Here is a 22,882-nt window from a genome sequence, read left to right on the forward strand (position 1 = left end):
TTTTTTTTTTTGGATGGTATAGTGTGAGGTAGGGATGCATCTTTATTTTTTTCAATTTTTACCTAATTGCTACAACTTATTTATTAAACTAGGCTTCATTTCTCATTCCTTTGAAATGCCATGTTTATGGTAAGTTAAATTCCAATACATATGAGTCTGTTATGGACTCCCTGTTCTGGTTCCATTGAGCAATTACTAAACTCATATCACAATTTTTATTACTATAATTATCTAGAAATTATTTTTTTTAACTTTAGGTATAGGATCTCACTATGTTGCCCAGACTTGTCTTGAACTCTTAGGCTCAATCTTCCTGCCTCAGCCTCTGAGTAGCTGGGAGTACAGGCATGAGCCAACATGCCTGCCTTGTAGAAATTCTTTATTCTCCCTTGTTTTTATTCTCCTCTTCCTCCCTACTTTTGTCTTTCCTACTTCCGTTTAACCTAGCCAAGCTAATACAGTACCCCCATGAAGATGAGGCAAGCAGGTGCACGCTTCACTCTCTATCTTCTCAACTATAGCTTCTTCTGTACCTTTCCTACTCATCACCTTTCCATTTCTTTGGTGCCCAGTATCATGCCTTCTAGGTCTTGCATTGTGTGGAAATTCTAGAATTAATAGGATTGCTACTTGTAGTTCAAACTTTTTTTTTTTTTTTACACTTCTTTTTGGACCTGCATTGTGCAAAATCTTCTGTTTTTCTCTATTGCTGGAATTAAAAATTCTCTTTAGGTTCTCTGAAGATGTAAAAACATCACTGACACCAGGATATATGGATTCACCTCTTTCTTTATTTCCTCCTTTATTCATCTTCTTTGACTGCCTGATTGGTTTCTTCAGGAAGGATGAAGCTCTTCTCTGACGTAGTGAGTGGGTGAATCTCAGAATTATGTGGCACATGAATGAGTTACATGGTGCTCAGTAGTCCCATATGGTCTTGTGAACAATTTGCTGCCCCAAATTCTGGCTGAATTTGTCCTGGATGCAGATAATGAGGAAGTTCATGTGACTCATAATGATGAGAAATAGGAGCATCCCTCCCTATGCTCCACCTCCCAGGGCTCTTTGGACTATTCTACTGTGACCTACCTTGACTTTCTCTATGGTCACGGCCTATCTGAACAGTGTTCTTTTTCTTAAACATTTTATTAGCTCAGCCGGGTGCGGTGGCTTACATCTGTAATCCCAGCACTTTGGGAGGCCGAGGCGGGTGGATCACAAGGTCAGGAGTTCAAGACCAGCCTGGCCAACATAGTAAACACCGCTTCTACTAAAAATACAAAAATTAGCTGGGCATGGCCTGTAGTCCCAGCTACTTGGGAGGCAGAGGCAGGAGAATCGCTTGAACCCGGGAGTCGGAGGTTGCAGTGAGCCGAGATTGCACCACTGCACTCCAGCCTGGCAACACAACAAGACTCTATCTCAAAACAAACAAAACAAACAGGAAACATTTTATTAGCTCAAATAGTTACTTTTCCAGATGAATGTTCTATGCAACTTGTCAGAGTCTATTTTTAAAAATTAGGATTTTCCTTTGATTATTTTTAATTTATCAATTAATGGGAGGGGTATTGCCCATATTAACCGTGTTGGATTATCAGAACAGATTTTGGTGCCAAGAGCTGGGACTGTAGTGGGTTTTGTGTGTATATATATATGTGTGTGTGTGTGTGTGTGTGTGTGTCTAGAATGGTGGTGGTGGGAGGTAAGCATGGAGGGCTTTCCTTTGTAGTGTCATTTTCATAGCAATTCTAGAGGGAAAAGTAAATTTGCTGGCTCACTCTGCCATCGTGGACTAGAGGCTCTGATAACTTTTATGAGATAAAACAATCTATATTTAAAAAGGATTCAAGGCCAAATAAGCCAATACAGTTTAGTTTACCTTAAAATGTTAATACATTATAAAGTCACTGAAGAATACACATGGAAAAGTTGCCATAGTAACAGTCATTTTCATGAAGTGGATTTAGATACTAAATTCTTGAGTGATGGCATGCCTTGTTATTTGCTTTAAGGCATCTTTAGTACTCTCTTTCTTGTCTCCTTGGGGAATAGAAAATGGGAAAGGGACTTGTACCTGATGCAGTTCTGTGGTTGAAAGCCACAGAAGTCAATTTTGGCTTATTTAAGTTGAAAATGTATTGGTAGGATGAAGGGATGGTTCATAGAGTTAAAGGAAATGTGGAAGAGAGGGAATTCAGAGAGGGGCTTTGGAGGGATCAGAAATTTGGAGCAACTCTGAGGACCTGGGGATCAGTAATCATGGGACAGCTTCTGATATGGTTAGGCTTTGTGTCCCCACCCAAATCTCATCTTGAATTATAATCCCCACAATCCCCACGTGTCAAGGGAGAGACCACGTAGAGGTAATTGAATCATAGGGGCAGTTACCCCCATGCTGTTCTCATGATAGTGAGTTCTCATGAGATCTGATGGTTTTATAAGGGACTCTTCCCCCTTCACTTGGCACTTCTCCTTCCTGCTGGCTTGTGAAGAAGGTGCCTTGCTTTCCCTTTGCCTTCCACCATACCATGATTGTAAGTTTCCTGAGGCCTCCACAACCATGCTGAACTATGATCAACTAAACCTCTTTCCTTTTTAAATTATCCAATCTTGGGCAGTTCTTTACAGCAGTGTGAAAATGGACTTAATACAGCCTCTTTAGGGCAAACATAAGGATGAGTGAGCTCTTACTATTTTCAATTTTGTTTCCCTACATTTGGAGTTCAAATTCCAGGGAGGTTCTGATCTGCCTGATTTGAAAAAAAATTCTGTGTGTGTACACACACACACACCCATACACACACACTTTTCTTTTTTCTTGTAGAGCGGATTCTTGCAGAGAAATTGTTCTAGTGGCTCACAGCTCTTTCAAATTATAAATAGTAAACCACAGGTAATAGACTAGGGATGATTATACAAAAAATGCCAGTTTCAAATGGAGAAACACATTATGCTGGAACAGCTTCACTTCTGTATGTGATTTTTCTTAAAACTTGTCATTCTCTTGGACTTCGTGTATCTTTCATGTATCTATGTGTTCCTGCTGTCTTATCTTCTTGTTCTTCATTTCTGATTTTCATCAGTAAATTTCAATTGTGAAGATGCTGTGCTTTACGATGTTCTTTTCCAGGGACTGCCACTGTGGCTCCTTCCCTAGCCCTTCCTCTGTCCCAGGCAATGTCCAAAATGCTACACATTTCTAGATCTTACTTTTCCCCTTCTTTCTGTCCTCTTCCTTTAGTGGCTTACTTTTAAGACCACTTGAATATTAAAACGGAAATGTCACCGTATAACTGGTTAACAGTGAGTTAATGTTACCTTTGACAGATTGTATTTTTGTTCACAATTCTTCAACCCTCCTATGTCCCTGCCTTTTGCTATGGGACTTTTTGTTTCCTCTCACTAGAGAGGGACTATATTTCCCTGTCCTACTGATGTTGGGATTGGCCATGTGATTTGCTTTGGCCAATGGGATGTCAGCGAACATGATGTTGGCAAAGGCTTAAAATATGCTTGTGGGTTTTGGGTTGCCCTCTTGTGCTTCTGCATTGCCATGAACATTTCTTGGTTTTCTGCTGTTCCCAATAGAAAATGTGACATATGGAGCAGAGCTGCCCCAACTGACTCGCACACCCACAGCCTGAGACTGAGCTGTCCCAGCAGACCTGCAGACTTATGAACACGAGAATAAATGCTTCTTGTTGCATGACCTTCAGTTTCAGAAGAATCTGTTAAGCAGCACTTTTGTGGCCCTATTTAATGAATACATTACTTTTACCAGTGAATGCATTTTCATTTAAACTGGGGTATTCTGGAGTTCATATTTGTATTCATGTGAATATTTTATAGATTCATTCATGGTAGCAAGAAAATGCTGGGCAGAAGGTGTCTTGTGGGATCTCCTCAGTATGCAACAGGAGGCAAAAACCTACTAAATACATGTTAGTTGCCCACATTAGATGATCAGTGTTTTCATTAGAGAATGGAGTAGTTCCTGAGAAGCCTTAGTAACTCAGAATCCTTTCCCAGCAAAGTACATTTTCACCATAGTTCTGGTATAGGTTAGAATGTGCCTCTGGTTACTATGAACTTGCCAGGGCTTTGATGGGCTCTTGAAACTGCTTAATATGGTACCGAGCAGATTTCCAGGTAGAAGTCCTCCAAGGTGGAAGCCAGCAACACTTTCCTGGAACTTGCTCTGTCTGAGATCAACTTTGAGTTTATCCTCTAGTTTTTTCTTTTCTTTTATTTTTTGGTCTATAAAAATCAGTGTTTTAATTTTGAGAGGCTTCTTATTTGTGGCAGCAGGCAGTATATAGAGGAGTGCTCATCTGTCATCCATGTCTTCCAGGAGCTCATGCTCTGAGAAGACACTGTGAACTATGTTTTAAAATATTTTAATTTATTGATTTATGGAGACAGGGTCCCACGTATTTTCCAGGCTGACCTTGAACTTCTGGGCTCACGTGATCCTTCTACCTCAGCCTCCCAGGTACCTGGGACTAGAGACACACACACCACCACACCCAGCTTCTTCTTGTTTTTTTATGCTTACGTAAAATACTTGCTTCTTATAAAATAGCCAAACAATACATAAATAAATGGCATAGTATGTAAAAGTTCTCAGTAATCCTACATCTCAGAGATAACTACTCACATTGCAAATGTATGCTTTTTTAAAAAAATTTAACAAATGGAATTACACTATAATGTCATTTTGCAGCTGGCTCTTTCCTACATAACAATATATTGTAGCCCTCTTTCCTTGTTAGTCAATACTGTATTTGAAAGGCCATTCTCTTTTAGGTATAATTTTGTTCTGCTTTCTAGGATTATATCATAAGCCAACGTAATTTTTTTATTTTATTTTTTTGAGACAAGGTCTCACTGTGTCGCCCAGGCTGGAGTGCAGAGTAGCTGGGACTACAGGCACATGTCACCATGCCCAGCTAAGTTTTGTATTTTTTTGTTTCACCATGTTGCCTAGGTTGGTCTCGAACTCCTGAGCTCAAGCAATCTGCCTGCCTTGGCCTCCCAAAGTGCTAGGATTACAGGTGAGAGCCACTGTACCCAGCCAATATAATTGTTTATTTGCAACTGCTGAAACAACAAAAACTTGGAAGAAAAAATTTTAAAAAGGATATTGGATAACCAAAATCAACACTAGAAAGTCCAGGTAATAAAAGCTCATACTCTTTACTCAGGAATGGATTTCAGTCTGAGGCAATTTTGTTTTAAAATTTAAATTTATTTTATTTTTTTTTAGAGACGAGGTCTCATTCTGTCTCCCAAGCTGGAGTGCACTGGTGAGATTATGGCTCACTGCAGCCTCGACCTCCTGGGCTTAAGCAATCCTCCTGCCTCAGCCTCCTGAGTAGCTGAGACCACAGGAGCATGCTGCCATGCCTGGCTAATTTTTGTATTTTTGGTAGAGACAGTGTTTTGCCATGTTGCCCAGGCTGGTCTTGAACTCCTGGGCTCAAGTGATCCTCCTGCCTCAGCCTCCCAAAGTGCTGGGATTACAGGTGTGAGCCACCATGACTGGCCCCCCTGTTTTGTTTTGTTTTTTTTTAACTTTAGATGCAATTTGTACACCTTAGCATAAACCCTTAGTAGAAGCAAGACATTAGAGGGAAAGGAACTGTTAGAAGTATGCTTGTGGACGCAGGAAGAAGTGACAGATGCCATCTGACTCTGAGGAAGGATTCAGAAAAAAACATTTCAAAAGAGTTTTAAAAAGACAGTAACCAAGGACCTTTTAGTATAGAGGCGGAGGATCAGCAAATCCTCAAGAGTTCCTGAAAGTAGTCCCAGTGAGAGGGCTGGTGTTCACGACAGTCGCCAGCCCTAGGAGAAGACTTACAATTGCCCACTGTTGAAACAGGGAAATTGTTATGCATCTTAGGAAAAGTTTCATCAAAATATGTAAAATCAAATGTGTAAAGGGCAAGCTCCAGTTACATGAAAAAGATAATTGGGTAGTTCCTTCTTCACCTATTGAGTAGACCCGGTTGACCATTCTTTCCTTGAGGGATGTGGAAGCAGTGTGGATCCACTTCCCAGGCTCCCCACTTGCGGATAGTTTGGCCTTGAGACTGAGTGCATTCAGAGGAATGTGAGCAGAAGGGAAGGCATCTCATTCAGATCTGGTCCATGAACAACATCCTTCTTCCTCTTTCCCCATCTGTTGGTGGGATGTCAAAGTTCAGGGCACCCTGAAAAACCTGTATTGAAGACAGCAGGGCTCCATCAGCCTGGTTCCTGACCTTCGTGTCTATCCAAGGCTGATCAGACTTTTTTTTTTTAATTTTAATGTGCACAAGGAGGCAATGATTAGACTTTTAGTTAAGTGAGAAAGTAATTTTCATTTTGTTCTACTATTGAGAAAATGGGGTTCATCTTTATAGCTGCAAGCATTACCTTCAGTTACAGTATAACACAGAGGCAAATACTCTTACCCCAGGCAACCTGCAATCTATGAAGATAGCACAGCTCCACTCGTTTATATTCTTTTGTGTGAAGTCTCATTACCATGAAAACATGACAACAAATGGACCTGGTGAGCTTTTCAGCATAGTGTCCTCCCATCGTCCAGTGGCTGATCACTGGGATCCTGCAGAAAGCCCAGCTCTCTATGTTTGGCATTACATCGTCACTGCCTTTGGCCTTGAATGGGGTCTCAGCGGGCCTGGGGAACTTCAGTTGTACAACCCTTGCACTTCCCTGGAAACTATTTGGTTCAAATCTTTATGTCTTACAGCACAGTTTTATAGTTTTCTTTCAATCTATACCCTCCACATTTCTTGTTAATGGTTATTCTTTATATATAAACAGATCATGTTGCTATTAAAGTGGTGGGATGTATATTTTTCATAATATTCATCATATATGATTTATTGTTCATATATAGCAAAGTTAGTGATTTGGGTAATTTATTGTATAACCAGCTCCTTAGCGAATGTTTTGATTAGTTCTGATAGTTTGGCAGTTGATTTACTGAAGTTTGTACATGGATTGTCATTTGATAATTCTTACCCCTTTCTGATAGTTTTACTTATTTATTTTTATTGCCTTCTCCCCACCCCTATTTGTTAAAATATTCAGAGCAATGTTAAATAATAGCTGTAATATTGGTTATTCCTGTCTTGATTATAAAACTTATTCTATATTTGTAACAGGCTTGATTTCTTATTTTTTGTTTTTTTCTATTCAGGGATATGTGAATTTTATTAAACGAAGGAAATTGTTCCCTAGTTTAATGCTCTGGAATGGATTACAGAGCATGGAAATTACCTGTACCCTGGAGTTGTGTTATTCTCAAATTATGTCAACTGGGGTGTGGAAGAAAATCACCTAAATTCTTTAAGAAGAAAGAAAATTGGAAAAGCAAAATACAATTTTCCCCTTTAAAAATAGAAGCCAGCTTATCAGTAGAGTGCTTGTTAGCTAGATTTTGAAGGTTCAAAAAAAGTGTCTAAGACAAATGCATTTGCTTTGATTGAACTAACTGTTCTCCAGCATCTGACACCCAAGGAGAAGATAAGAATTTTTCTAGCACTAAAAATCCTGTTAGTTCCTATCTTGTAGCACACGATAGATCTTTTTTTAGTTTACTGTCTCTAACATTTGTGAAATACTGTTTAGACACATTATATTATTATTATTATTTTTAAGACAGAGTCTTACTCTGTCCCCGAGGCTGGAGTGCAGTGGTGCAATCACGGTTCACTGCATCCTTGAGCTCCTGGGCTTACGTGATTGTCCCACCTCAGCCTCCTGAGCATCCGGGACTACAGGCACACTGATCACCATGCCTGGCTAAATCGTGTTTTTTTTTTTTTTTTTATAGAGACAGCATTTTGCCATGTTGCCGAGGCTGGCATTATGCTATTTTAATAGTAGTTTTTATGAAGGGGAATAATGAATAGCCTGTATGTTCAGTGATGTAAATGATTCACAGAAAACTTCTGAGACCATCCTTAAAGGTGAATTGTAATTACCATTTATATAAAAACATACACCTGATCTCTTCTATAATAGATTAAAACATGAAATAATTATTGGCAGTTTTGCCCCCTGAAACCTAAACACAATTCGATAAGTAATATGGTGAGATAAATATATGGCCATGGATAACCCCAAATTATAATGTAAACCAAACTCATCCAGTCAGTGTACAAAATGGATTGAATGTAAACATATTTGGCGCATACTGTATGCAGAAATGGGCACACACTTGTAGGCTATGTGCATCACCCACTGTCCTCAGCCCCTTGCTCTGCCCTCCCCTCTTCTTCACCTCCCCTCCCACTTTGAGAAACCCATTCATGGGGGAACCCATTCAGCCTGACTTCCTTCTTCTCCTTTTCCTGCATTAGCTCCTCCAGCTCTAAGCTTGGAGGCAATTGAGGCTGCTCACAGGTGAGTGTGCCACGTGTGCAGCTGCCCGAGTGGGATTTTCTCTTCCTGCAGGGAAATGGAGCACACCTAGGAATGACCTGCCAGCCCTCCCACGCCTCCCCAGCCCATTCCGCTTCCCTTCCTCCCAGGAGGGATCTGGGCGGTCAGCCTCCATCTTCTCAGGGTCACTTCCCCTGGGCCTGAAATGCTACCTGACATTTGACTCAAAGTTGACACACCGGGCTCAGGGCTGTGTGAGGCCAGGAGGGAGGGGGCACAGGAGCTAGAGCTGTCTGGTGTCTGGACCTGAGCTGCCAGGAAGTTGTCCTGTGTAGGCTCCATCAAAGCTGTGCTGGTCCACGTCGTGGGGGACTGCAGAGGACAGTGGTGTGGGCAGCAGGTCCCACTGATGCAGCACTGCAGGCTGCCCTCTGATGGGAAGGAGGAGGGCTGCTATGGGCTGAATGTGTCCCTGCAACATTTCTGTGTTGAAGCCCTAACCCCCAGTGTGATGGTATTTGGAGGTGGGGCCTTTGGGAGGTGATTAGGTTTAGATTAGGTCATGAGGGTGGGATCTTCATGATGCAATTAATGTCCTTATAAAAAGAGGAAGGCAGGCCGGTATGGTGGCTCACACCTGTAATCCCAGCACTTTGGGAGGCCGAGGAAGGCAGATCACCTGAGGTCAGGAGTTCGAGAGCAGCCTGGCCAACATGGTAAAACCCTGTCTCTATTAAAATACAAAAATCAGCTGGGTGTGGTGGCGGGCGCCTGTAATCCCAGCTACTCAGGAGTCTGAGGCAGGGAGAAGTGCTTGAACCGGGGAGGCAGAGGTTGCAGTGAGCTGAGATGGTGCCACTGTACTCCAGCGTGGGTGACAGAGCAAGACTCCATTTAAAAAAAAAAAAAAATAAATAAATAAATAAATAAAAAGAGGAAGACAGAGTTCTGTTTCTTTCCATACCAAGGAAAGGCCAGGTGAGCACACACTGAGAAGGTGGCTGTCTACAAGCCGGGAAGAGAGCTCTCACCAACAATGGAATCTGCTGGTACCTTGATCTTAGACTTCCCAGGCCCCAGAACTATGAGAAATACATGTGTTGTTTGAGCCACCCAGTTTATGGCATTTTGTTACACCAGCCCAAGCTGTCTAAGGAAAGGGCCATTCCACACAGTAGAACATGTGGAGTGCCTCTGTTGGCTCTATCTTTTCAGACAGTAGGCACCTTCTAAAGTATAGATCCTCTGTCCCTACCCCCTTAATAAATGTAAATTTTCCACAAATTCACTATTATTGTATCTTAATGGAATTACTCTAAAACATGTTCACCTAGCCCTAGCACCTACTTCCTGAAAGTAGTCCCAGTGCGAGGGCTGGTGTTCATGACAGTCGCCAGCCCTAGGAGAAGACTTACTAGATTATTCAGAATTTAATCTGTGTGTATGTCTATTTCTTTTATGCTGTGTATCTTCTCTTGTGACTTTTGGCTGGGTGCGGTGGCTCATGCCTGCAATCCCAGCACTTTGGGAGGCTGAGGTGGGTGAATCCCTTGAGCTCAGGAATTTGAGACCAGCCTGGGCAACACGGTGAAACCCCGTATCTACAAAAAATACAAAATTAGCCAGGTGTGGTGGCACACAACTCTAGTCCCAGCTATTTGGGAGACTGAGGTGGGAGGATGGCTTGAGCCCAGGAGGTCAAGGCTGCAGTGAGCCATGATCGTGCCACTGCACTACAGCCCTGGGTGACAGAGTGATACCCTGTCTCAGAAAAAAAAGAGTGACTTTTAAAATAGCAATATCTGTAATAATTTGAACTTACGGCTACATTTACAGGATTGTAGTGCTCACTGCGGTCTTCTTATTCCATAACATCCATGCTCTGGTTTCCATCTGTGGCTGGAGCAAGCCCTGTCAGGAGTTTCCCCGGAAGGTTGTGTGGTGGTGAACCCCAAGGCCTTGCACGTCTGAGCATGCACAAGTTGCTTTTCATGGGAAACACAGCTTAACTGGTGGGGAACTGTTGGATTATATCTTTCCCTCTTAAAATTCTAGCTTTTGTGTTGTGGGCAAAGGTTAGCCTGACTTTTCTTCTTTGTAGGTAATTTTGTTTTTGCTGCTTTGATGCTTCCAGGATTAATTTCTTACCTTAGAGTTCATTATTTGCATCTTGGTATGTCTGGAAGCTGGTCTTTTGCCATTTAATTCCACCTGGCTCCTAATGAGTCTTTTTCATCTAAGGATGTAATTCTTTCTTTTTTAGTTCAGGCAGGTTTTTTTCTCTTTCTTTATATGATTGTTCTTTCTTTTCTATTTGTTTTGGTCTTTAGGCACATACGTTATTCATATGTTAGATCGTCAGTCTGTTTTCGGTATCTATTTTCTTTCTCATAATTTTATCTCTGTTCTATTTCTTTAGCTTTCTGGGAAAGCATCTCAAATTTGTCCAAACATTATTGATTTAATTTTTTGCCGTGTTGATTCTACTCTGCATTTCTTCCAGTTTTCTGTAAGCTTTTGTCATCACATATCTGGTATCACAACATTCTTCCTGCTCTCATTTTAGGCTGTCTGGCTCTTAGCCAGACTCTTTTCCGACTCAGGCGGCTGCCTTAACACCTTGTCCCAGACATGTCCATCTGGGCCTGCCCTGCTCACAGCCCTTAAGAGGACCCTGGAGGGGCAAGCCCAGCACACCAGAGGCATCTCTCTCCTGCACTGGCTTTGGCTGATGGGACCAGGGATGTACATTTGAACTCAAGAGGCTTCATCTTTCACAAATTTGAAAAAAGCGACAGAGAGGAAAGTAGGCAAGTTGTTTAGGCACTAATATTTTATTGAATTCACTTTTTTAAAAAAACTTAGTGAATGTGCGAAACATATGTACAGTGAATACTCAGGTGTGCATGAAATATCACACTTAAAACTCTCTGTTCCTTGCCTGAATTTTGACTCTGGACCCCATCTTGTTAGATTGGTGGGAATTCACTTAATTTTTTTAATGGACTTTCTCATTCCAGGTTGGTAAAAAGGAGGTCTCACACAGCTTTAGGACATTGGGGTGGAAGCCCCAGGCATTGGTTCTCAGTCTGTTCTGATTATTACTGAGCCGTCTTGCACCGCACCTTCCGGTCCTAGGTCTCCTGTTTCTGTGCCAGGCATGGCGTGTGCAGCATTTTGGCATAACTGGGAACCTCTCAGCGATTCCTCTTGGAGGGCTTACATCTCCAGGCTTCGCCAGTGAGAGGGCTGTGGTCTTATCTACTTGTAGGCTTCTGGGAATCTTTTCTTGGTTTTAGGGAATATACTCATGTTCCTTCTTATTCCCTCAGAGACTCTTTTCTCCCTCAGGACATTTGGCAAATCTCCAACTGCTTTAGGTTTTGGAGCCAACAATCAGGAAGGGAAGTGTTGCAGCAACTTCTGCTTTCTGCCCTGCCATAAACCTCCACAAGGAAGGAAGCACAGAGCCTGTTACTGCTTGAGAGAGAAAAAGAAAAGAAGGAAACAGGTTGGGCAGGGCGTGGTAGCTCATACCTGTAATCCCGGCACTTTGAGAGGCTGAGGAGGGAGGATTGCTAGAGTTCAGGAGTTCAAGACCAGCCTAGACAAAGTAGTGAGCCCCTGTCTTAAAAAAAAAAAAAAGATGAAAAGAAAAGGAGGAAACACAAATTTATATTATGTAATGTTATGCTAATTTATTGCTTCTGGATTTCTGTTTTACATTTAAAAAAAACAGATCCCACTATATAGTTACTATTGTTTCTTTTTTGAGGTGGAGTTTTGTCCTTGTTGCCTGGGCTGGAGTGCAATGGCACGATCTCGGCTCACTGCAACCTCCGCCTCCGGGGTTTAAGCAATTCTCCTACCTCAGCCTCTGGGGTAGCTGGGATTACAGCTGGGATTACGTGCACCACCAGGCCTGGCCAAGTTTTTGTTTTTGTTTTTGTTTTTGTTTTGTTTTTGAGACGTAGTCTTGCTCTGTCGCCCAGGCTGGAGTGCAGTGGCGCGATCTCGGCTCACTGCAAGCTCCGCCTCCCAGGTTCACGCCATTCTCCTGCCTCAGCCTCCTGAGTAGCTGGGATTACAGGCGCCCGCCACCACGCCCGGCTAATTTTTTGTATTTTTAGTAGAGACGGGGTTTCACCATGTTAGCCAGGATGGTCCCGATCTCCTGACCTTGTGATCCACCCGCCTCGGCCTCCCAAAGTGCTGGGATTACAGGCTTGAGCCACCGCGCCTGGCCAGTTTTTGTATTTTTAGTAGAGACGGGGTTTCTCCATGTTGGTCAAGCTGGTCTTGAACTCCCGACCTCAGGTGATCCACCCGCCTCAGCCTCCCAGAGTGCTGGGATTACAGGCGTGAGCCACCGTGCCCGGCTATTGTTTGTTTTTATTCAAACTTGATCTATGAGATTCTATCCAAGATTGGTGTTGTAAGGATATTTCTTGGGTATTGTCACTTCTAGATGCTTTTAGGATCTCCCTCCTAACTGGAGCTGGAGGCTGGTTCCTTGCTCAGCGATGGCACAGCCTGAGAGAAATGTGTAGGCCGTTAAGCCTTGGTCAGGCCTGGTGGGACATATGGCACAACCGTCTTCGTTTGAGGAAATGACTGTGCTGGGAGTCAGACTTGCTGCCGCCGGGCTTTTTCCTCACGCTCCTGCCAGCTTTTTCAGGGAAGGAAATGCCCTGTGTCCTGCCCAGCCTCTTCTGGACATTGCTGTTGCTGTCTCGGGGCTGAGCCTTGCTGCACTGGGAAGATGTGCCTCCTGCTTCCACTGCTGCTGCTCTGGTTTGAAGCTTATGCCCTGGGCCCCCAGCCCTCCTACCTTCTCAGGCCCTTAGATCCACTGCTCTAAAGTTCCTCCGAGAGAGTGGATGTTGAGGGGATTCAGGTTCTCCTCTAAGTCCTTCCCACCAGACACACTAATTTTCTATGAGACGTCAGTTGGACATTGGCTTTTGCCCCCTTTCTTCATTTTGGCTACCAATATCATTATCTCTAGAATAATTTTTTGGCTCATGGATGGTACCTTTCCTTAATTTCTAGCACCAATGAGATTTGTCCCAGTTTTACATTTCCTTAGTCATTTCAGACACCTATGCTCAGATCTCCATCTGTTTTTTGAGTTGAACATCTTTTCCCACCCCGCTCCTCCACCAGTTGTCTGTTGCCTTTAATTAACCTCTAAATAGATAACACATTCTTCTTTAATTGTAATATGGAAATGTCTACAAACAAAACAGATACTTTTTTTTTTTTTTTTTTTTGCAAATGCCTAGGAAAGAGTGGTTCCAGTCAAGTTCATCCGAAGTTTTAGGCAGCTGCATCTACACAGCCCGGGGACATGGAGGTCAGTGTCTGGGGACAGAGGTAAATACCCACCATCTGTGCATCCCTTTGATTTTCCTTTTTTAGTGCCTGATTAATCATCCGGTGCTGAGGGACAGTTCTTGTTTCTTTAAATTCTTCTGGTTTGATTTGGATTTTATACATCACCTACAGCCTCCCGAAATGTCAGTGACTTGGATAGCTGTAGCTCCAGAAAACTTTTCTTTGAGAATTTGGGTCCCTTTGAGCTCCCCGTCAGTCTGGGAGGCAAACATTCAATGAACACAGTGCAGAAGAGGAAGCCTGCAGATCCTGCGTGGCAGAGGAGCTACAAGGGCAGGGTTCCACATCTCTGTGTCTGACTGATGTAGCCCGCCACCCCAGGCCACTGGGCCACCTGAAAGCTGAGCATCCTTTTTAAAAGAATTTTTGGACCTTTTATTTTGAAATAATTTTAGACTTAAAGAAAAGTTGCAAAAATTAAATAGAGTTCCTTTATACCCTTCACCCTGCTACCTCTGTTAACATCTTACATAATCAGGAAATTAACATTGACAGGAAATTAACCAGGAAATGAAACCAGGAAATTAACATTCGTACAATGCTCGTAACTAAATTGCAGACCTTATTCAAATTTCCCCAGCTTTCCCCTAATGTTGTATTATTAAGTATCCTTTAAAAAATGATTTTTAATGCATCAGAAATACTCACAAATGATTTGCATCGGATCTGTAGTCATACCTGGAGGCCCAAAGAGTGGGTTATATTAATTTTGAGTTATATGTTTGGTCGTTTGTGTGTTAATTTTGAAATCACAGACTAGCTCAGTGCCAAGCATGTAGTCTTGGCCGAATGAACATTGACTATGGCCCTATGCTTCACACTGATTTCAAAGACGAGCTAGATGGAGTCTCTGGAGTCGGCATTAAAATCTCTAGGGAAAATCATGTTCTTATGTTGGTAATTCCAAAGATAAGCTGTAAGGAGCACAGTTGGAGCATTTGCTCTCTAGAGATCACATGTTGTAAGGAAATTTTGCTTTTCTGAAAATTAGAAATTAGAAAAATCCTGTCAGCCAGTAAACTTTTAACAAATGGTGGAAACTAGAGCGAGACTGGGAGGAGAGGTATCAGGAATTAGGAAATGTGGCCTTGGCTGGCCTCCTCACCACACCCGGAAATATATCCCTTTGAGAGTAAATTAATGGGACCCCTACATTTACGGAATGAGGATAGTACTGATATTTGGATAACACTCTATAACCAGTGGTTTTCCATACAGCATGCCATTAAAAATCCTCCTCTCAAAACCTGATCATGGTGGTCTGGTGTGCAGAGTGAAATAAAGCATCTTCACCGGCTCTGTTTCTTTCCAGGCTTAGAGATGGCCTGGATCCAGAGGCCCCCTGTAAGTGCAGTCAGTGCGAGCCCTTCAACATGCCCTATATGGTGTCTGCTTAGACAACTCTCATGCCTATGCTGTCAGGACCGGAATCCTCCCCACCAGGTATGGCCTTGCCTAGGGATTCTCTACGTCTTATGTTTACCTGTGCTGTGCAGGTCAAATGTTCTAGTAGTGAAGGAATGACCCACTGATAGAAATGAAGTAGAGAAAGGCGACAATTTAGGAATTTCACCACTAGGCTAAACTACTTCCAAACATTCAGAGAACCTTGGATGAGCAGTTCAAAGTCCAGGGCAAGCACAGAAAATGTTGTGAACAGGTTTCACTCTTTATTCTCCTTTGTTATGAAGATGATGTATTAGTAACAGTGCTACAGGTAGTTAGGCATGAGTGGGGCAGGAGAGGGCTCTCCCTCCACCCACTAGAAATGTCGGGTGATGGTTTGGCAATTATTGCATTGCTTCTCTAAAACTTGTAATTTGGCAGCGCCAGGGAGAGGCCATTTCCTCATGGTTCACACCTGTTAACATCAAAATGCTAATTGAATGCAGGCCCCAGGGAGAAGCAACTTCCTGGGCATGCGTGTTAAGAGACAAAAATGGTGAAATATGATCTTCTGGGGGCACCCTCCACTGGAAAAGGAAGAAAGCCTCAGATGGGCATGTGTACAACTCCCTAAACTCACTGTGTGTGCTCAATTCCAAAGAGTAAGGAAAGCATGGGCATGCGGAAAGCCCACCCTAAGGGAAGAATCCTGGGAGAGAGGCGAGCCTATAAAGTCCCCTATAAAGGCGAACCTATAAAGATCAAGGTCAAAGGCCCCTTTTGCTGTCTTCTTCTGCTCTCATTTCTCTTTTGGACCTTCAGTGCCTGGTTGGGTCTCTTTCAAGCTAATTTTCCTTTCTTTCCTGTTCTAAAGCCTTTTAAATAAACTTCCACTCCTTCTCTGAAACTTGCCTTGGTCTCTTTTCTGCTTTATGCCCCTCAGTTGAATTTTGGAACCATACAGATATGCTGCCAGTAACTCGGGGAAGCTTGGATCTCTTTCACTGTAACGGTGGTAATTGTAATCAACGATAAGTGCTTCCTCTGTGGTTTACTTGAATTATTTCCTTTAATTTTGACTGATTTAATTTTAATTCTGATTTAATCTATAAATCTGTAAATTTTAATCCTGATTTAATCTATAAATAGGCAATAATACAGATGAAGCTTAAAAAGTTGGGTAACTAGATTGAGGTCAAGTAGCCAATAAGTGCACAGCAGAGCCTTGATTCACACCCAGGCATCCTGGCTAAGAGCCTGCCCTCTTAACCATAGACCATACTGGGACACAAGTAATCCCAACATCATTCTGTTTGATTTGACCTTCAGCATTCTCTCTTCTGATTTGTTTGACGCTCAAGGCCTGGTTTTCTTATTACCTAAACATATGCTCTTTGAGCTTTTGTTTCCTACTTCTTTGTAAAATGAGGTAACTCTGTTGGTCAGTCTCTAAGCTCCTTTCTAGGGCTAAAATTCTACAGTCCTGCAATTTTTTTTTTTTTTTGGTGGTTGTTGTTGTTGTTGTTGAGACAGAATCTCACTTTGTTGCCCAGGCTGGAGTGCAGTGGTGCCATCTCAGCTCACTGCAACCTCTGCCTCCTGGGTTCAAGTGATTCTCCCACCTCAGCCTCCCGAGTAGCTGGGATTACAGGTGCCCACCACAATGCCCAGCTAATTTTGTACTTTTAGTAGAGATAGGGTTTCACCATGTTGGCCAGGCTGTTCTCAAACTCCTGAGCTCAAGTGATCTGCCTGCCTTGGCCTCCCAAAGTGCTGGCATTACAGGCATGAGCCACTACACCCGGCCAGTCCTGCAATTCTTGATATCACTCTTTAAGTGTTGGATATCTTTAACATTGCTGCTGAAAATATGCAACAAACAAATTTTAGGCTTTCAAAAATAAAGAAATCTGGATGGACCCACCAGAATGTTACCCAGGGTTATTTCTGGGTGGAGGGATGATGGTTGTTTTAAAAACAATTATATTTCTTTTTTCTTTCTTTTTTTTTTTTTTTTTTCAGATGGAGTCTTGCTCTGTTGCCCAGGCTGGAGTGCAGTGGGGTGATCTCGACTCACTGCAACCTCCGCCTACTGGGTTCAAGCGATTCTCCTGCCTCAATCTCTCAAGTAGCTGGGACTACAGGCATGTGCCACCACGCCTGGCTAATTTTTGTATTTTTAGTAGAGACGGGGTGTCGCCATGTTGGCCAGGCTGGTCTCAAACTCCTGATCTCAGGCAATCCACCCACCTCGGCCTCCCAAAGTGCTGAGATTACAGGCATGAGCCACTGTGCCCAGCCTATATTTATTTTTGGCTTGTCTTTGTTTTCTAGTTTTTCTCTAACATAAATATTTGTGTAATAAACAAATATTAAAATTTAAGAAGTTGTGATCCTTTATTGTGGGCTGGTAGCCTACATTCAGCCCTTGACTTTGATGAGTAACAAAAGAATGAAATAGTCCCCTAGAAATAAGATAAAAATATTAAAAATTTTAATTGTGGTAAACAAAACCAAACCTAGCATCTTAACCATTTTTAAGTGTACAGTGCAGTAGTGTTAAGTATATTCATATTGTTGTGCAGCTAATCCCCAGAACTCTTTTCTTCTTGCAAAACTGAATCTCTACACCCATTGAACAACTCCCCATTTCCTCCTGCCCTTCAGCCCCTAGTGATATGGACAGGAGACAGGGAAATACTAAGGAGAAGAGGGTGGTTCCCTGCCAAAGGCCCCACCCTTAAGCCTGGAGACCTGTGGCCCTAAGTGGGAACAGGCATTTCTGTTTTTGTGCCCAAAAAGTTGTCTTTTGCCCTGCCATGCCCCCCATCCTATATCCATATAAACTCTGAGCCCCAGGCTTCAGAAGCAGACGAGCAGGTGAGGAGGCAGTGAAATAAGAGACAAGCAGATGAATGGCAGAACAACACAGCAGAGAAAGAGAGAAGAGGAGGAATGTCTGAATACCGAGAGGAGTTTGGCTAAGGGTGGTCAGAGGGGAGTTCAGCTGCTGGATGGCCATACTCCAGGGAAAGATCATCTTCCCACTTCATCCCCTTTCTAGCTCCCCACCCATCCCTCTGAGAGCCACCTCCACTGCTCAATAAAACCCCGCATTCATCCCTCAAGCCTGTGTTCCAGGGACACTGGGCAAGAGCTTGAGATACAGAAAGCTGTCACACTGGCCCTCTGCCCTTGCAAAAAGGCTGAGAGTCCATTGAGCTGGTTAACACTCAAGCTGTCCACAGACGGCAGGGCTAAAAGGGCACACTGTAACTCATGCCCACTTGGGCTCCTGCACCTGTCTGTCTATGTGCTTCCCCTCCCTTCAGGGGTTTGAGCAGCGGCAGTGACTGAACAGCTAAGCCACACCCCTGTTGCATGTCCTGTGAGGGGGAACAGGGAACTCTTCCGTTTCATTGGCAGCCACCATTCTGTTTTCTGTCTCTCTGAATCTGACTACTTTAGAAACCTCATATAAATGGTGCACAGTATTGTCTTTTTGTGACTGGCTTAGTTCACTTAGCATAATGTCCTCAAGGTTCATCTATGTTGCAGCATGTGTCACATTTCTTTTCCAGTTTAAGGCTGAATAATATTCTGTTGTATGTATATACCACATTTTTTTATCCATTCACCTGCCGATGAATAGCGTTGCTTCCACTTTTTGGCCATTGTGAGTACTACTACTTAAAGGTGTTTTTTAAAAAAAATGGGGGCTGGTGCCTAATTCAGGGAAAAAAAGGAAGTAAATATCTATGTACAGTAAGTCCTCACTTAACGTCATTGATAGGCTCTGGAAACTGTGACTTTAAGTAAGATGACATATAATAAAATCTTTTTTTTCAACTTTTATTTTAGGTTCAGGAGGGTACATGAGCGGGTTTGATACATGAGTAAATTGTGTGTTGCTGGGGTTTGGTATATAAGTGATTTTGTCACCCAGATAGTGAGCATAGTACCCAATAGTATAGTTTTTCCACCTTCACACTCCTCCCACCCTCCACCCTCAAGTATGGCCAGGTGTCTGTTGTTCCTATCTTTATGTCCATGTGTACTCAACATTCAGCTCCCACTTATAAGTGAGAACATGGAGTATTTGATTTTCTGTTCCTGCGTTAGTTCGCTTAGGATAATGGCCTCCCGGTGTATCCATGTTGCTGCAAAGGACATGACTTCATTGTAATTTACGGCTGTGTAGTATTCCATGATGTATATGTACCACATTTTTCTTTTATCCAGTCGACTGTAGGTGGGCACCTAGTTTGATTTTATGTCTTTGCTATTGTGAATAGTGCAGCAATGAATATATGAGTGCATGTGTCTTTTTGGTGGAATGACTTATATTCCTTTGGGTATATAACCAGTAATGGGATTGCTGGGTTGAATGGAAATTCTGTTTTCCGTTCTTTGAGAAATCCCCAAACCGTTTTTCACAGTGGCTGAACTAGTTTACATTCCTACCACCAGTGGATAAGCAGTCCCTTTTTTCCAAAATCTTGCCAACATCTGTTATTAACAAAACCAATTTTGCCATAGGCTAATTGATATAAACAAGAGTCAAGTTCCTATGACATATTTCTGGTCACAAAAACATCACCAAACTTCTAAATAAAGACTCCAAACACTCTTAATATTACACATTGAAATATGAAAGTGGACCATACATATACTTAAGAAAAATTAGCCGGCTGGGTGTGGTGGCTCACGCCTGTAATCCCAGCACTTTGGGAGGCCGAGGTGGGTGGATCACAAGGTCAGGAGTTCGAGACCAGCCTGGCCAACATGGTGAAACCCTGTCTCTACTAAAAATACAAAAATTAGCTGGGCGCAGTGGCAGCACCTCTAATCCCAGCTACTCGGGAGCCTGAGGCAGGAGAATTGTTGGAACCCGGGATGCAGAGGTTGCAGTGAGCTGAGATTGCGCCACTGCACTCCAGCCTGGGTGACAGAGCAAGACTCCATCTCAAAAAAAAAAAAAAAGAAAAAAAAGAAAAAAAAAGAAAAATTAATGAAAGCAAGTCAGATAACTACCCGCTTATTCCAGTTCAGGGTGCAGGTGGCCAGAGCCTCTCCCTGCAGCTCTGAGTGCCAGGTGGGAAGCAACCCTGGAGTTCGACATCCCATCGCAAGGCAAACTCACAAGCACCCACGCTCACTCACACTGGGACCAGTTAGACACCCGATTTACCTAATGTGTACAGCTTTGGGATGTGGGAGAAAGCCAGAGTACCCTCCGAAAACCCACGCAGACATGGGGAGAGGCGGGCAGATCACCTGAGGTCAGGAGTTCGAGATCAGCCTGGGCAACATGGTAAAACCCCATCTCTACTAAAAATACAAAAATTAGACTGGGTGCAGTGGCTCATGCCTGTAGTCCCAGCACTTTGGGAGGCCAAGGTGGGTGTATCACTTGAGGTCAGGAGCTCGTGACCAGCCTGGCCAACATGGTGAAACCCCGTCTCTACTAAAAATACAAAAAAAAAAAAAAAAAAATAGCTGGGCGTGGCGGCGGGCCCCTGTAATCCCAGCTACTAGGGAGGCTGAGGTAAGAGACTCACTTGAACCAGGGAAGTGGAGGTTGCAGTGAGCCGAGATTGCACCATTGCACTCCAGCCTGGCGACAGAGAGAAACTCCATCTCAAAAAAAAAAAAAAAAAAAAAAAAAAATTAGCCAGGTGAGGTGGCATATACCTGTAGTCCCAGCTACTTGAGAGGCTGAGGTAGGAGAATCACTTGAACCTGGGAGGCAGAGGTTGCAATGAACCAAGATTGCACCACTGCACTCCAGCCTGGGTGACAGAGCGAGACTCCGTCTCCAAAAACAAAAAGAAAAGAAAAATTTTTTTGAAATAGCTTAATCAGATATTTAAAATTATAGAATTATAAAAGAGATTATAGGCCATGATTACACTGTGCCCAAATGTTGTTGTTGGAAAATCAGGTTCTTGTGACACAACCAGGATAATTTAGGCACATGGACACATTGTAGGGTGTGTAGGGCAGGGTTCATTGGGTGAAAAGGAAGAAAAAAAGGGAAACAGGGACTCTCAGCAAAGTGAGAATCCTGCTAGATTGAATCCCCAGTTACCACATGGGAACAGGAGCGGCCAGGCTCTTCCCCACTGCAAACAGCTCAAACTTCCCGAGGCCCCACCCCGTCCTCCCAGTGCACAGGTGGGTTGGAGATTCTCCAGGGAGCCCTTTTTACTTGGCTGTCTCAATATCCTATAAACTCCATGAGAAGTGTTGCACCAGTATTCTCCTTATGTAAAGAAAGCAAAGACTGATATGGGAGGCATTCTCTACCACAAATACTAAAACTTTTTTTTTTTTTTAATTATTTTAGATTTACAGAAGAGTTGTAAAGATGGTACAGAGTTTTCATATACCCTTCACCCAGCTTCACCTTATGTTAACATCTTACGTAACGATGGTACATTGTCAAAACTGGGATATAATATCATCAACTAACATACAGAACATATTCATATTTTACCAGTTTTTCCACTAATGTCTTTTCTTTGTTCCAGGATCCAATCCAGGATACCATGTTGCATTTAGCCATAAAAGTTTTTAATTAGGAGAACAAAAGGAATATCAGCTGTTAGGTCGCAGAGAATATTTGTCAGTGGATGCATAGGGGTGTTGGTCAGGGCAAGTTTAAAAATCCTCTTTTTGACACTGGTGTCCGATGCAGTTCTTCCCAACTGTGAGAATGCCTTTTTTGGCATGATGTGGGCTGTCCAAGGAGCCCCAAGTTATTGAAGACTGGGAAGGGCTTGATTCACCCAAATGGTTCCTCTCCCGTTATTGAAATTTTTCTCACGTATCAATCTGTTGTTTTTTTTTTTTTTTACATTTGCACAAGGCATCTATAGCATGAGTCACAGTAAGAAACTCATCATGAGAAGGTGCCAGATTACAAAATAGATTTTCTTTTTTACCCTAATGGCAGAATCAAGATTTTAAAATTACTGTGATTCAGGAGGCTTAAGAGCATGAGTTTTGAAACTCCATGTCTTTTTTTTTTTTTTTTTTTTGCCAATGTAAACTGTATTTTGCACTATAAAAAACTAAAATTGCCATTTAATTCAGGCAATCTCAGGTTTAAAACAATTGCCCTGCAGAGCTGTGCTCTTCAAGTTGGAAATGAAATGTGCAATTATACCATAAATGAGGACACAGAGGGGACCACCAGGAGAGGCAGCACACGCCGCTTTGCTGTTCAGTGTGACTGAGTATGTGTGTGTGTGTGTGTGTGTGCTATGAGTGTATGTTGATTGTGTGTTGTGTGTGTGGTTTGTATGGCATGGGTGTCTTGTGTGTGGTGTATGTGTGTCTATGGTGGGTATGTGGTTTGTGTGTTGGGTATGTATGTGCTATGTATATATGGGTGTGGTGTGTGCATGTGGTGTAAGTGCATTGTCTGTGCAGTGTGTGTGTGATGAATGTGGATTATGTGTATGTCTGGTCTTGTGCAGGGAGCTGAGACCCAGGGCTTAGGGTTTTTGTTTTAAAAGTATCTCTGCATTGAGATCAATTGGTAAAGTCTTTTCAAATGTTTCGCCTCTCCAGAAATCATTTGGTAGGTATTTTCTTAAGCCCAAATGTTTGCTTTTTAGGAGGAAACTTCAAATACTGTAACCTAGATTAAAGTGAAAGTGATTGCTGCATTACTGTAATTTCAGTAAAT

The 22,882-nt window shown here is 42.7% G+C and overlaps 1 long non-coding RNA gene and 1 pseudogene across 1 annotated transcript in view; one reads left to right on the forward strand and one right to left on the reverse strand.

The window, feature by feature from the left end:
- Positions 1-9,895: 9,895 nt before the first annotated feature.
- LOC129398696 (uncharacterized) overlaps positions 9,896-22,882 on the forward strand; it is a 47,286-nt gene continuing 34,299 nt past the window's right edge. Inside the window, exons 1-2 of the long non-coding RNA XR_008626573.2 lie at positions 9,896-13,759; positions 15,113-15,243. This is a non-coding gene — a long non-coding RNA (uncharacterized LOC129398696). The remainder of the gene's footprint in view (positions 13,760-15,112; positions 15,244-22,882) is intronic.
- Positions 13,758-14,178, reverse strand: LOC117981667 (bolA-like protein 3; annotated as a pseudogene).

This window comes from Pan paniscus, chromosome 11, assembly GCF_029289425.2.
Source record: "Pan paniscus chromosome 11, NHGRI_mPanPan1-v2.0_pri, whole genome shotgun sequence".
In the NCBI taxonomy this organism is placed as follows: domain Eukaryota; kingdom Metazoa; phylum Chordata; class Mammalia; order Primates; family Hominidae; genus Pan; species Pan paniscus.